Genomic DNA, 12,978 nt, shown 5'->3' on the forward strand with positions numbered 1-12,978 from the left:
TTCCCTTGAGTGGGAGCTACCCTACCAGGAGCTGAAAGATCCCTTGTGAAAGCTGCAGCCAGTGGCTACCAGCTGCTGATCACAAAGGGCAGAGTGCCTTCTCTTAACTGGGTATCGAATCCTGACTGCATTCACAGAGGCCAGGCAGGTAAAGAGCATGGTTGAAAAGGACTAGCTGGGGAAACAAGAGAAAGCATAGGGTCTGAGAAAAACTGGGTGGGGGTGAACGGTCACTAGCCAACCAATGGATGAGTCAGGAATGACAGCTACGCATTGCTAGATCTTTAACGTTGTTTAAAAATACGTCATTTTGGGAGTTCCCGTCCTGGCGCAGTGGTTAACAAATCCGACTAGGAACCATGAGGTTGCGGGTTTGGTCCCTGCCCTTGCTCAGTGGGTTAACGATCCGGCGTTGCCGTGAGCTCTGGTGTAGGTGGCAGACGCGGCTCAGATCCTGTGTTGCTGTGGCTCTGGCATAGGCCGGTGGCTACAGCTCCGATTCAACCCCTAGCCTGGGAACCTCCATATGCCGCGGGAGCGGCCCAAGAAATAGCAACAACAACAAAAATATGTCATTTTGGACTTCCCGTCATGGCTCAGAGGTTAACGAACCCAACTAGGAACCATGAGGTTTCAGGTTCAATCCCTAGCCTTGCTCAGTGGGTTAAGGATCCGGTGTTGCCGTGAGCTGTGGTGTAGGTTGCAGACGCGGCTCAGATCCTGTGTTTCTATGGCTGTGGTATAGGCTGGTGGCTACAGCTCCGATTAGACCCCTAGCCTGGGAACCTCCATATGCTGCGGTGTGGCCCTAAAAAGACAAAAAAAAAATAGTTATTTTATGTGTAATTTTTTGACTTTTTTTTTTTTTTTTTTTTTTGCTGTTTAGGGCCATACCCACAGCATATAAAGGTTCCCAGGGTAGGGGTCTAATCGGAGCTTCAGCTGCCAGCCTACACCACACCCACAGTAACATCAGATCCAAGCCGTGTCTGCAGCCTACACCACAGCTCATGGCAATGCTGGATCCTTAACCCACTGAACAAGTCCAGGGGTAGAATCTGCAACCTCATGGTTCCTAGTCGGATTCGTTTCCACTGCGCCATGATGGCAACTCCTACTTTTCTGACATTTAAAGCCTACCAACGGGTCTACATCAAAACAAACAAAGTCGCCTAAACCACTGTGAAAGCCAGACAAAGCATCCCGATGAAAGAAAAAGCCTGTGAGATCAGGGGTTTGCAAACCCTTGTCCAGGCACAGCAGACTCTGGGCAGCTTCGTGGGCCGTGAAAAGACCTTCCACCACCAGCAGTGTCCTGAGCCTTGGGCAGTGAGTGCCCAGTGCCCACACATGCTGGGGCCATGGCATCCTTCGAGGTTCTGGGATACTGGCAATTCTTTGGAGGTTCCTGGGAAGCCCCAAGAGAGACAGACTTGAGACTTCCCCTAAAACCTACTGGAAAGGGATCAGATTAATAACTGATTTGCTGAAAATGAACACCTGTCTTGATTTTTATTTTTTTAAACAGTTGAGTTTATAGGAGGAGCTTCATCCACACTCTAAGTGTGTCAGCTGGGTCTGAGGGGGACAGTGAAGAAAGGAACACATGTCACAACCAGCAAGCCTACTTTCCAAGGACCCAAACTAGGGCTGTGGACTTTAATTTACGCCTGTGGTAACAGCGTCTTCAGCAGACACAAAGTCGTTGCCTGCTTTTGTAAATGTAAATTAAAATGATGTGAATACGAAAACTAATACCCTTAAACCAAGAAAGGAGATTCATCTTAAAACAGCTTAGAACAATTACCATTTGTTACTTTGTAGAAAGCCTGGCCAGCTTTCCAAAAAGAAACACTTTGCTGTGATTCTATTTTCACTTTTAGGAAAGAAGAGAAGGCACTGAGCAAAAAGTTCATCAGCTTAGATAATTAACAATTCTGTTCATCTGCTGCCACTGTGACCATGTGATATTTTTATTCTTATATATATGGATCTGTAAATTTTATGCATGATTTCCTTTAGTATTCTCTGCCAAAAATTAGCTAAATGGTGGGTTCTCAAAGATTTCATTCTACAAGCTACGACCCCTCTTCAGAATAATCCAAAACCAAATAAAAAGCTAAGCCCAGCAGAAATTTCTTCTCCCACTCAGCTCATCTCCAGAGTTTGGAGTTCCAACTTTGTATTAAAATGTCAGCAAAGCCGTGACAGGCTGTGTGCTAAACAGAGGAAGGACTGTGAAAGATTTCTGAGTCATGGAGACCCAATTCCATATTTTTAAAATTTATTTTATTTTATTTTATTTGCTTTTTAGGGCTACACCTGCAGCATATGGAAGTTTCCAGGCTAGTGGTAGAATCAGAAGCCCAGCTGCCGGCCTCCCCACAACTCACGGCAACACAGGATCTGAGCCATGTCTGCAACCTACAGCACAGCTTATGGCAACGCCAGATCCTTAACCCTGAGTGAGACCAGGGATCAAACCCGCATCCTCATGGATACGCGTGAGGTTCATTACCGAGGAGCCACAAAGGGAACTTCTCCATCTTTTTAAATTGTCTAAAATTTGCTAATTAGAAGCACGAAAGAAGAGTTTTGAGTCTTTATGTGCTATTTTCTGGATTCCAGGTAAGATTCCCTAGGGATCAGGGACACAAAGACGTAAACATTTTAGTGTGAAAGATGCCCCTAATTCCAGTGATTTCCAAGAGAGCATCCTCCAGTGGAAATGCTCTAGGCCTATGCAGACTAACACGGCAGGCACTGGCCACACAGAACCACTGAGCACCTGCTATGTGGGGAGTGAGACCAAGGACTAGAATTTTCAATTTTATTATTATTATTATTATTACTGTCTTTTTAAGGCTGGATCCCCAACATATGGAAGTTCCCAGGCTAGGTCGAAACTGAGCTGCAGCTGCCAGCCTACACCACAGCCACAGCAATGCAGGATCTTAGCCACATCTGCGACCTACACCACAGCTTATGACAACGCTGGATCCTTAACCCACTGGGCAAAGCCAAGGATCGAACCCATGTCCTCATGGATACTAGTCAGGTTCCTCACCACTGTGCCACCACAGGAACTCCCAATCTTATTTTAAATAACTATATATATCAATACCATGGACACCAAGTTGACAGAAGAGACTGAGAGAATCACAGATTATATGTATTTGGAGGGTTGAGAAGTTCCATTTTAACTACTTAGTGAAATAATGAATAAACTTCCTACAGTGTCTAATGACTAGGGAATTTTATTCTTATTTTAAAGCAGCCTCTTTCTCCAGGTCCCATGTATTTGACAGTTGACAGCCTTTTCGCCTCCTCCCATCACCCAGCTGGATGGGGATAATAAGTGGTCACTAATTCGTGATAATGAAGTTGTACCACGATTGTTTTCAGAATCCTCTCCCCACTGATGCGTCCTCCAACACCACTTCATCAGGAGTATACTTTCAGAGTCATAAAATAAAAGGAAGGCTAGCAACTCAGTAGGCTGTCTATTGGCTTGTTTTGTTGGCTTTCATGTCTACTAAAAGTGAGAGCACAAACTTTCTTTAAATATGGCGAAATGCTTACCATCAATAAGGACACTTGAGCATTGAGAATCCGTCAAAACTGGAGTTCCCATCATGGCTCATCGGAAACGAATCTGACAAGCACCCATGAGGATGCAGGATCCCTCGCCTCGCTCAGTGGGTTGAGAATCTGGCATTGCCGTGGCTGTGGTGTCGGCCAGCGGCTACAGCTCCAATTTGAGCCCTAGCCTGGGAGCCTCCGTATGCTGCAGATGCAGCCTTAAAAAAAAAAAAAAAAAAAAAAAAGAATCCTTCAAAATTTGCTGTTGACTATTTCAACTCTAACAAGCAGTAGAGCACGTCTAGAGTCAACAGGGGAACTACAGAATACCATACAATTCTTAGGAAGTCAGCTACAGAGAATGAGTGGAGCTTGAGTGTGTGTGTGTTTTATTCACTTGCTTAAAACAAAACCAAAGAAAGCCTCCCCCCAAAACACCTTTCAGCTTGTGTATTATAGTTTCCCTTGGAGGAGTCAACCAAGACTGCTGGAAAGGGTGACCCCTCCTGAGTCATGATCCTCAGAATCCCCCCTCAGACCACAAAGGGACATTTTTTTTGGCCATGACCATGGAAGGTGGAAGTTCCTGGGCCAGGGAGCAAACCTGGGCCACAGCAGTGACAATGCTGGATCCTTAACCCAGTAGGCCAATCAGTTAAACTGGTCTCACATACACAAGTAGAATGATGATAAGAAAAATAGATTCTCCTGAACTATTAGACACAGGCACAAATTCAGACGCACTAAGGGAGAGGAGGAATAAAAGATTTTACCTTAGAGCATCAGAGTGAAGGAATTATATGTATAAATTTGTGAAACACAAAACAGTAAATTAAGAGACAACAGAAAATAATGGAAAGGTCTCTGCAGACTTTGAGAGATTGTGATTTTCACTTTTCTTGCAATTATGCATGATTTTAAGAAATCACTTCAAAACATACATGCCTCCGTTTTCTCATCGACCGCACGAGGATAAATTTTCAGTGGAGCGCTTTGAAAATAACTGCTTTTAAAAACAATATAATTGTGTTAGGTTTTACAAAGAACATTTCTATACAAATATAAGGCACTATTATTACCGGCCAATAAAACATCATTCAAATTACATATTATAAAATGATTCAATTCATTCACACTCAAAAATCTCTATTTACATAGAAAATCCTCTTATAAATGTAAAGTAGAAAATGGATCTTTAATATGCATCATTTCAAAGAATAACACCATACAAAGTCTGCTTCCACTTGAAATAAAATTACAATGTATTTTTTTTTGCAGCAGCTCTGTAATCCAATTCCTAGCCTTGCTATTCTATTAAAAAGCGTTCTTTTAAAAAACACCCTGTGAGATACCTTCTTCTTTATGCGGCATTTATTACTTTATAATCTGATTAATAGCATATCATAATGCATACATTTATACTTGCAAAATTTATGCAGTGTGGGGTTTGAGCATCTCAGGATCAGCACTGAAGACTCAATGAGCAGCAGCTCTTGCTGATGACAGGTCTCTAAAACTGAGTCCGTGTTTTCCAGGAAGAGTTTGTTGTCTACAAAAACTGCATGGCTGTGTCCATATCTTAAAACATCATCAACTTTCTATTAGGTAGACAGCAGTCTAGAAAGCGACAGACTCTCCTCATTTCAGGACTGTGAGGGGAGCAGACTAACAAAAGACACCCTCCTGCATCTTGCCAGTGGAAAATGATTCCAAGTTTTTCTCAGAAAACAAACTGTCACAGGAAAGGTGATTTGTCACCCTTTGCTGGACCCAAACACCTGTGGAAGGGCCCTGGGACCAGGACGCAGACATGAAATCCAGGCGGGTCATGAAGCCGTGGTTCTCAGTTGGCAACCGCTCTGCCATCAGGGTCCAGACGAGGAAAGGATTCTCCGTTCAGACTCTGAGAGATCCCTCAGGGCTGCCTTGCTGACCGTTCTCTGACTAGGAAAGAACAGCGTCAGTTTTCCCAGCCCCTTCTTTGTTTTCTACCCTCTTTCAAGAGAGGAGATGTGTAGTGGAACGGATGGCTGGAGGAGAAAACTTAGGTTCTAGACTGGCTGTTTCCAAGTCTACTTTTGGAACGTTGCCTGATCCGTTATTTGATCTCTCTTTTCTTCAGTACCTCATTCATGCATTCATTTATTGGAATTTTTTAAAACTGAAGGGTCGTTGATGCACCGTGTTATCGTTATAGGTGTACCATCTACTGATTCACAGTGTTTAAAGGTTATGTCCTATTTATGGTTATCACAAGGCATTGGCTGTATTCCCTGTGTTGCATCTTTGTAGCTTATTTTATACTTAAGAGTTTGTACCTCTCACTCCCACCTCTACCCCTATATATGCTTCCCCACATGGCTCTACCCAGTGGTGACCACGAGTTTGTACTCTATTATCTGTGGGTCTGCTTTTTTCATTACATTCACCACTTTGCTGTATTTTTTAGATTTCACATAAAAGTGAGATCATAGCTTTAGTCGTTCTCTGTCTGATTTAGTCCACTTAGCATAAATGCCCTCCAAGGGCATCCATGTCGTTGCACATGGCATTATTTCATTCTTTTTTACAGCCGAGTAATATTCCACTACACGTATATATTTACACAACACCTTCTTTTTCCATTCCTCTGTCGATGGGCATTTGGGTTGCGTCCATATCTTGGTTATTGTAATTAGTTCTACGAACATATGGGTACATATATCTTTTCAAATTAGTGTTTTGGGTGTTTTGTTTGTTTTTTTTTTTTTTTGATATATACCAGGAGTGGAATTGCTGGGTAGTCCCCCATTCACTGACAAGCCCAACTGGCCTGATGATGCTGAGTATCCCTTCCAGTGTCAACATGTTGACTGAACATTTGCCAGCAGTGCTTCTCGACAATAAAGCATGAAGAAGTGGTGTACATACGGATCCCCTCGGCCCTCGGAGGAGCCAGCCAGCTTATCCCCCGGTGGCTCTGGGATACCGTGGCCTTTACTCTCGCAGGTTATACAAATATCACGATTTTGATGTGATTAAAAAAGAAAACAGAAAGCGCTGCTTTAGCGAACTGAAGGGAAGTCGCCTCCTTGGTGGAAAAACGCTGCTTTAACCAGCTGTCACGCTGGTGAGCATCATTAATTTGTACCCGACTTGCACCCTACTCATGAAAAGAGGGAGGATCCAGGCTTTCTGAACTGCATGTAGAGTAGCAGCGGTGACAACAAGCCCTATTCCCTAAAGTCCACCATCAATATAGGTAGTTTCTTGGACTGTAATTATGGCATCCTTGCCACCCAAACTTGAAGCTTTTATGGGGCTTATGCAATTAACTACTTAAATGCATCGTAACACTTGCTTCTCTGACAGCAAAGTATTGATTTTTGAATCATTTTCGAGTCTCCTCTAGCACAAATAAATGTACTACAGTTACAGTTAATGCACTGTGTACATGCATTAAATGTTGCTGTGACAAAATTTATTGTTTTGTGATATATAGAACTAAAGTGGGGCTTCTCAGAAAGCAGCGTCATGGATTTCGATATCAGGATGGAAACGCTCATTGTCCTTGATGCTCCAAACTCTCCAACTTCAAAAAGCTAGAGATCTTTTTTAATAGGATGCTTAGGCTTAAAAAAAAAATAGGAGAAGGTTCTGAATATAAATCTTTCCTATGCGCCAATGTAGGAGAAAATTAAAAATAGTCCAACGGAGAAGACAACAGTTTCCACTTCCCTAAAGGTGTCACTGTGAGCATATGGCAACTTCATTCAGAGGAATTTCTGTCTCTTTAGTTTTTTTCCCTTGTGCTTATTTAGGACACATCTATCAAAACAGTATACATACAATAGCCTCTCTAATGCAATTTTAACACATTTTCATGGCGTTGTTTTAATGCCTTACTATGGGTAGTACATCAGAGGACTAAAACAGTGTTTAAAAAAGTGTGATTTCTGCAGGCCATTTCTGCCATGCCAAAAAGGCCAACAGAGGCCCCGTGAAAGTCACATATCTTAACGCAGACTTGGCAACAGAGGTCATTCCACAGCGTAGCAATAAGTCTTTTCCTTGGGTGCATCATCCACAGATTCAAAATTAAAGTTGGGGAGTAAAATGCAGTTAATTTTGTTTTGTTAGAAATAATATCATTTTAGTTTTAGCACTGAAGACAGATGCCAGCATTTCACTCTGAACAGATGGTAATTCCATCTAATAGTGCATCTCTGTATTAGTAAGGTCTGTTGTGTATACAAACAGTAATAAACAGTAGGTAAGGATCAAAATAAATTTTAATTGTTGACATTAAATTCTGGCAGCCACAGTTCTAAGGCTGCAATATTCCTTTTTCAAGTCTGTCAGATTGACTAATGCAACGAAGGCTTGGTCAAAAGCTGCCAGGTCCTAGTTTCAATAGAAAGATGTTTCCTGCTACCAGGATGCTTGCTTTCTATACTGAAATAACCCTTCAGGAATAACATGGGATTGGTGCTACTATCCGTGGGATGGATCCGCCAGGATTTCTTTTAGAAGGCTCTGGAAGGGCTGAACCTCTAATTAAGAGGTTGGCGTAAAAGGCTGCATACGATTGCTACCTATGGGGGTCAGAGTTTATCACAGCGACTTTCCTACCCTGTTCAGGAAGGGTCTCTCATTCAATTCCCCTTATTCTCTTCCCAAACCAGGGCATTCCTGAACCTCTCGGAAAGTGCCATCATTCCTTTCATTTTGTTTGCTTTGCCCATGCCTGAAGGATTTCCCTGAAAATCAACGTTCTCATCAGCTCCGCTCTTCTGTAGGCTTTGCTGTGGCTCAAGCCTGCCAGCAAGCACCAGTTCGGTTCTCATGGTGCCTCCAATGATCTGGTATTACAAGGAGTAACCGATATTTATTTTGGGAAGCTGCCATGTCAAAAAAAATAATCATCATCATTGAAAAAAAGCCCGACAAACCCAGTTTGGCATTCAAGGCGACTGTTCAATAACAAACATGCTTTGCAATCATATTTCTTTAAAAAAATGGATGTATTTTTTTTTTAATCATGAAAAATATATTGCTTCCACCATATGGGACAACCAACGTCTCCGCAACCGATTTAAGATGCAGCATATTGAGCTGACCATATGTTACAGTGCTGTTGAATGGCTGAGTGATTCATGCCCGTCACATTCTAGTATATCAATTAAAGCTCCTTGAAGTCTGCATGATTTGTGTCTCTGTTATTAAACCCTGCTAATTCATCCCACTTACACATCTGTTATAAATCTCTAGGAGTGCTGCATGATTCATGACAATCTGTGAGCATGCTACAGCAAATTCTTCTCCTTGTAATTAACAGTAAATTGTTTTACTGCCATGCAATGAATTTTTCAGTTATATTGCAAATGAACTCCTACATGTGCGGTTCTTTCCTAAGAACTGACTTATATCATTAGGCAATTAAAAAGTATTGCTTTGAACCAAAAGCTTTTAATCAAGAGAAATACAACTTAAACATGGCTTCAGAGCCATGGAACTTTGACACGTTGGTTAGAAGTGGGAAAGAATTTCTGCTGTTGAAAGAGCAAAACAAACAAACCAAACCCATCCTTCCGGGTCCTCGGGGTCTCCGGGATGCTAAGACACAAGAACGGCTGGTGGGACAGGTTTGCACAGATACTGTTTATCCTCCCAGAGACGTAAGTCAGCTGTCAGTACCAAGTTTCTCAGATTGCCTTACACTTCCCTAAGTGGAACACAGGGCCTTTATTCTTGAAATAAATAATTGGATAATTAGCCAAGTTGAATCATCAGAGGATCGCACTGCTGTTCAAGTGTTGTTGTCAAAGGTGAAGCGAATGCATTTCCGCTCTCGCCTCTGCAGCTCTTCCAAGAGGCTTTGATTTTTTTTCCCCCCGCTTTCTTGGCAACAGCCTGAGATTCATGACTCCATACATCAAGTCGGTAGTTTAACAACAAATGGAATTAAATTCAAAGAAGGGAAACTAATTGAAGGACAGCAACAAAAGTGTTTGGTAATGTGCTTTTGAATATGGCATGCCACATTTGCATGATAATTTTTCCGTTTCAGCATGGAGCAGAAAGGGACGAGCTAAGGGAGTGATTATTCGAGACAGGAACGAACAAAAACAAGCATTCATAACTAAGAACAAAGATTGGATTAGGAAACAAAAACAGGCCACCTCAGAGAAGGAACTGGATGATTGGTTTATGCATTATGAATAAAAAGATGGAAAAATATTTATATTAGTATTCACTAATGACTATATATACAAGCTAGTTGTAATTAAAATTATAAATTAACATATTAAGGGTGCTTGTTTAATCACTCTGGGTCCTATTCACAATGAAAAGACTTAATACCCGCATACAAAACAATATGTGTTTTCAACCCAGCAGCAAACAGCCTATACGTTCTACTTTGGCTTCAGAAAAAAACAAAACTTAATGCACCACTAATTACTTGCTTAATGGGAGATGGAAACATCTAGGCTTGAAGTGTAGAGGTCAGTTTATGACAGATAAAATAGGACACTGTTATCCTAGGAATGGATCGCCAAGAGGAATATCTCTGTAGAAAGGTTTAATTCGTACTTGATCCACCAAGGGTGGAGAGGAACAAGGTATTAGATTAAAAGGGTGATTCTGAACAAAAGTCTAAGGCGCGCCCCAAGAAGGCACAGTCCAGCAGCTCATTATCTTACACACCCAGAAGCAACTCCAGAGCCACCATGACACTGTCTCGAAGATTCTTCTGAGGAGATGCAGGTGCTCAAGGGAGAGGACCTCTTTCAAATCGGTTCTTAGACTTTGCCATGGGCACCAAAACCAAAGGGGGAGCAATAAACCCTCCAGAAGAAATGTGCCAATTTTAATGATAAAGCTAATCAAAAATACATTTAAAACAAAGAGAGCAAATTATAATTCTCAAGGTTTTTAGTGAAACAGGTAAATCTTTATAACTATCTTTCTGATTTGTGTGACTGAGATTTAAGGAAGAAACATGTTTTCATGACTCTAGTGTTTCAAAAAGACTGAATACTACTTCTAATTTTTGGTGCTTTTACTCAAAAGTTTTGAAATGGCCACTGGCTTCTTTCAATCCCCGGCAATTAAGTCAGATGAACTACCTTTAGACTTAAGTGTTAAATTTCCTATGAATCCATTAGAATTCATCAGAACACTACATACACTCCAAATTATAATTTTTGTCATTAGAAGAAACAGAGCAGGAAGAATCATAGCCAACTTTATTCCTTTCCTACAACAAACCTGTTGACCATTCAAAAGGATTGACCTTTCTTTGTTTATTTCTATGAATTAATATCTATGAATTACACCTAGATATTTAATTCTAAGAAAATTTTAGAAAAAAAAAAGGAGGCAAGAAGGATCTTGATCTGTAATTACTGTGGTTTCTCTCATATTCCAATAAAAATAACTAAGTCCATTCTCTCTGAACACCCCCTGAACATGGTATATTTTATGATAAATCAAATGGCAGTAAAACTTATTCTCCATACTTCTGTCATGTAAGTGGTTTTATTCTCTGCTTAGCAGATAAGGAGTTAGAGAGTTCTGACAAAATATATTAACAGGTTAAGAAATAAACATTTTCCCAAAAGAACATGAAAACAATTTTTCCTTCAGAAAAGAAAAGGATTTGGGGTTTTTCTGGTGGCCAAGCGGTTAAGGATCTAGCACTATCCCTGCTGTGCCTTGGGTTTGATCCCTGGCCCAGGAATTTCCACGTGCTGTGGGTGTGGCCAAAAAGGAAAAAAAAAAAAAAGGATTTCATGTGGGAAGAAAATTTAATTATTGTTTAACAGAAATTGTGTAGAAGGAACCTATTAGCAAAGAATAAAAAACCCACATATTTACAATGTACCATTCTGTCTTCTCCTGCAACTGTTTTATTTTTCACCTTGCAGGTTCTCTTCCAGCTTCTGCTTCAATCAGACTGCTGCCCAGAGGGCCATCAATGACCCATGTTCCTTGTAGTTGGCATTGCTTTTGCTTTCCCTACAGCATAAGACTCTATTAACATTCTCCTTCTAGAATTCTCTCTCCCCTTGCCTTTTTGGATGATGCTCTTTGCAGGCTCCTTCCTAACTCTGACCATGTCTCTGTTCCCTTTATCCCTCCCTTCCTCTTTCTTCCAAAACGGGAGCATTCATTGAGGTGTACAACTTTTCATTCACATTTTCTCTGCCTTCACTAACACATTTTCATCCGTAGTTTTAGCTCCTTCTCCACTCAGATGATTGTAAAACCTCCCTCATTCTTAAGCCCCAGATTTGCATTTTCTGCTGCTGGCTGGTTACAATCATCATGGATGTGTTTCTAATCAAACTGAAGCTCCTGGGATTATTTCTCCCATATGTTCTTTCTTCATCTTTTGCATTGTATTTAGTGGCATCACCATAGTCTAGGATACCTACTGTCATCTTCGATTCCTCCCTCTTCTTCTTTTTTTTTTTTTTTTTTCGTTTGTCACACCCACAGCCTGTGGAAGTTCCCAGGCTAGGGACTGAACCTGAGCCACAGCAGTGACCTGCACCACAGTAGTGACAGTGCTGGGTTCTTAACCTACTAGGCTACCAAGGAACCCCCTGGGTTCCTCCCTCTTTTTATCCTGTGGATTTCTGTTCCCTGATCCACTCCAGCCCCTTCTTTCAATCTTTCCTTTTGTTTATCTGATTTACCCCCTCATGGCCACGCTGGAATGTCTACCAGACTCTATTTACACTCACTCTTCTAATCTATTCTACACTCTGTGACGTAGCCTCATAAAGCCCAGCTTTCACTGTGTCAGTAGGGAACAGGGCCAGGCCCTCAAACAGCAACAAACACATGGCATGAATGCAGTAAATGTCTGGAAAAATCTTGACCAATTCTTTATGGTCCCCCTCAAATGCCACTTAATCTGACATCATACCCCAATCTCCCCAAAGTTATCTATCATATTCTCTGTTCCCAGATCTTCCTCTTAGCCTTTCTCACGTAACGCCAAGGCGTTAATCCTACCTGTTATATGTCAAAGCCTTCGTGCAGACACCATTAAGGTACCTTTGAATGGATTCTATTAGAAACCCCCGCAGTGCTTTAGGTAATAACCTTAATAGATGTTTATTGAATTGACCATTCACAACAAAACACTATAAAAATATCGTTATGGCACATTATTAACTCTATATGGCAAACTACAAATTTGAAATGTGTAGTATAGTTTTTGATCAAAATTTTGAAACCCATGTCAAAATTCCCAATGACATACTCTTCGCAGAACTTGAAAAATGATGCTTTTTGATGTTAGCACCCCTGCAGTTTACTACTGCAACACTCCTTAGTTTTAGGACTCAACATTGTCACATTTATGTTACAATAATGTAACAGCAAAAAATCTACAAATAATAA

At 41.2% G+C, this 12,978-nt stretch overlaps 1 protein-coding gene across 1 annotated transcript in view; it reads right to left on the reverse strand.

Moving 5' to 3' along the window:
* USH2A (usherin) overlaps positions 1-12,978 on the reverse strand; it is an 811,661-nt gene that overhangs the window by 576,521 nt on the left and 222,162 nt on the right. The gene's annotated exons all lie outside the window — the stretch shown is intronic.

The sequence above is a fragment of the Phacochoerus africanus genome, chromosome 12, assembly GCF_016906955.1.
Source record: "Phacochoerus africanus isolate WHEZ1 chromosome 12, ROS_Pafr_v1, whole genome shotgun sequence".
NCBI classification, from domain to species: domain Eukaryota; kingdom Metazoa; phylum Chordata; class Mammalia; order Artiodactyla; family Suidae; genus Phacochoerus; species Phacochoerus africanus.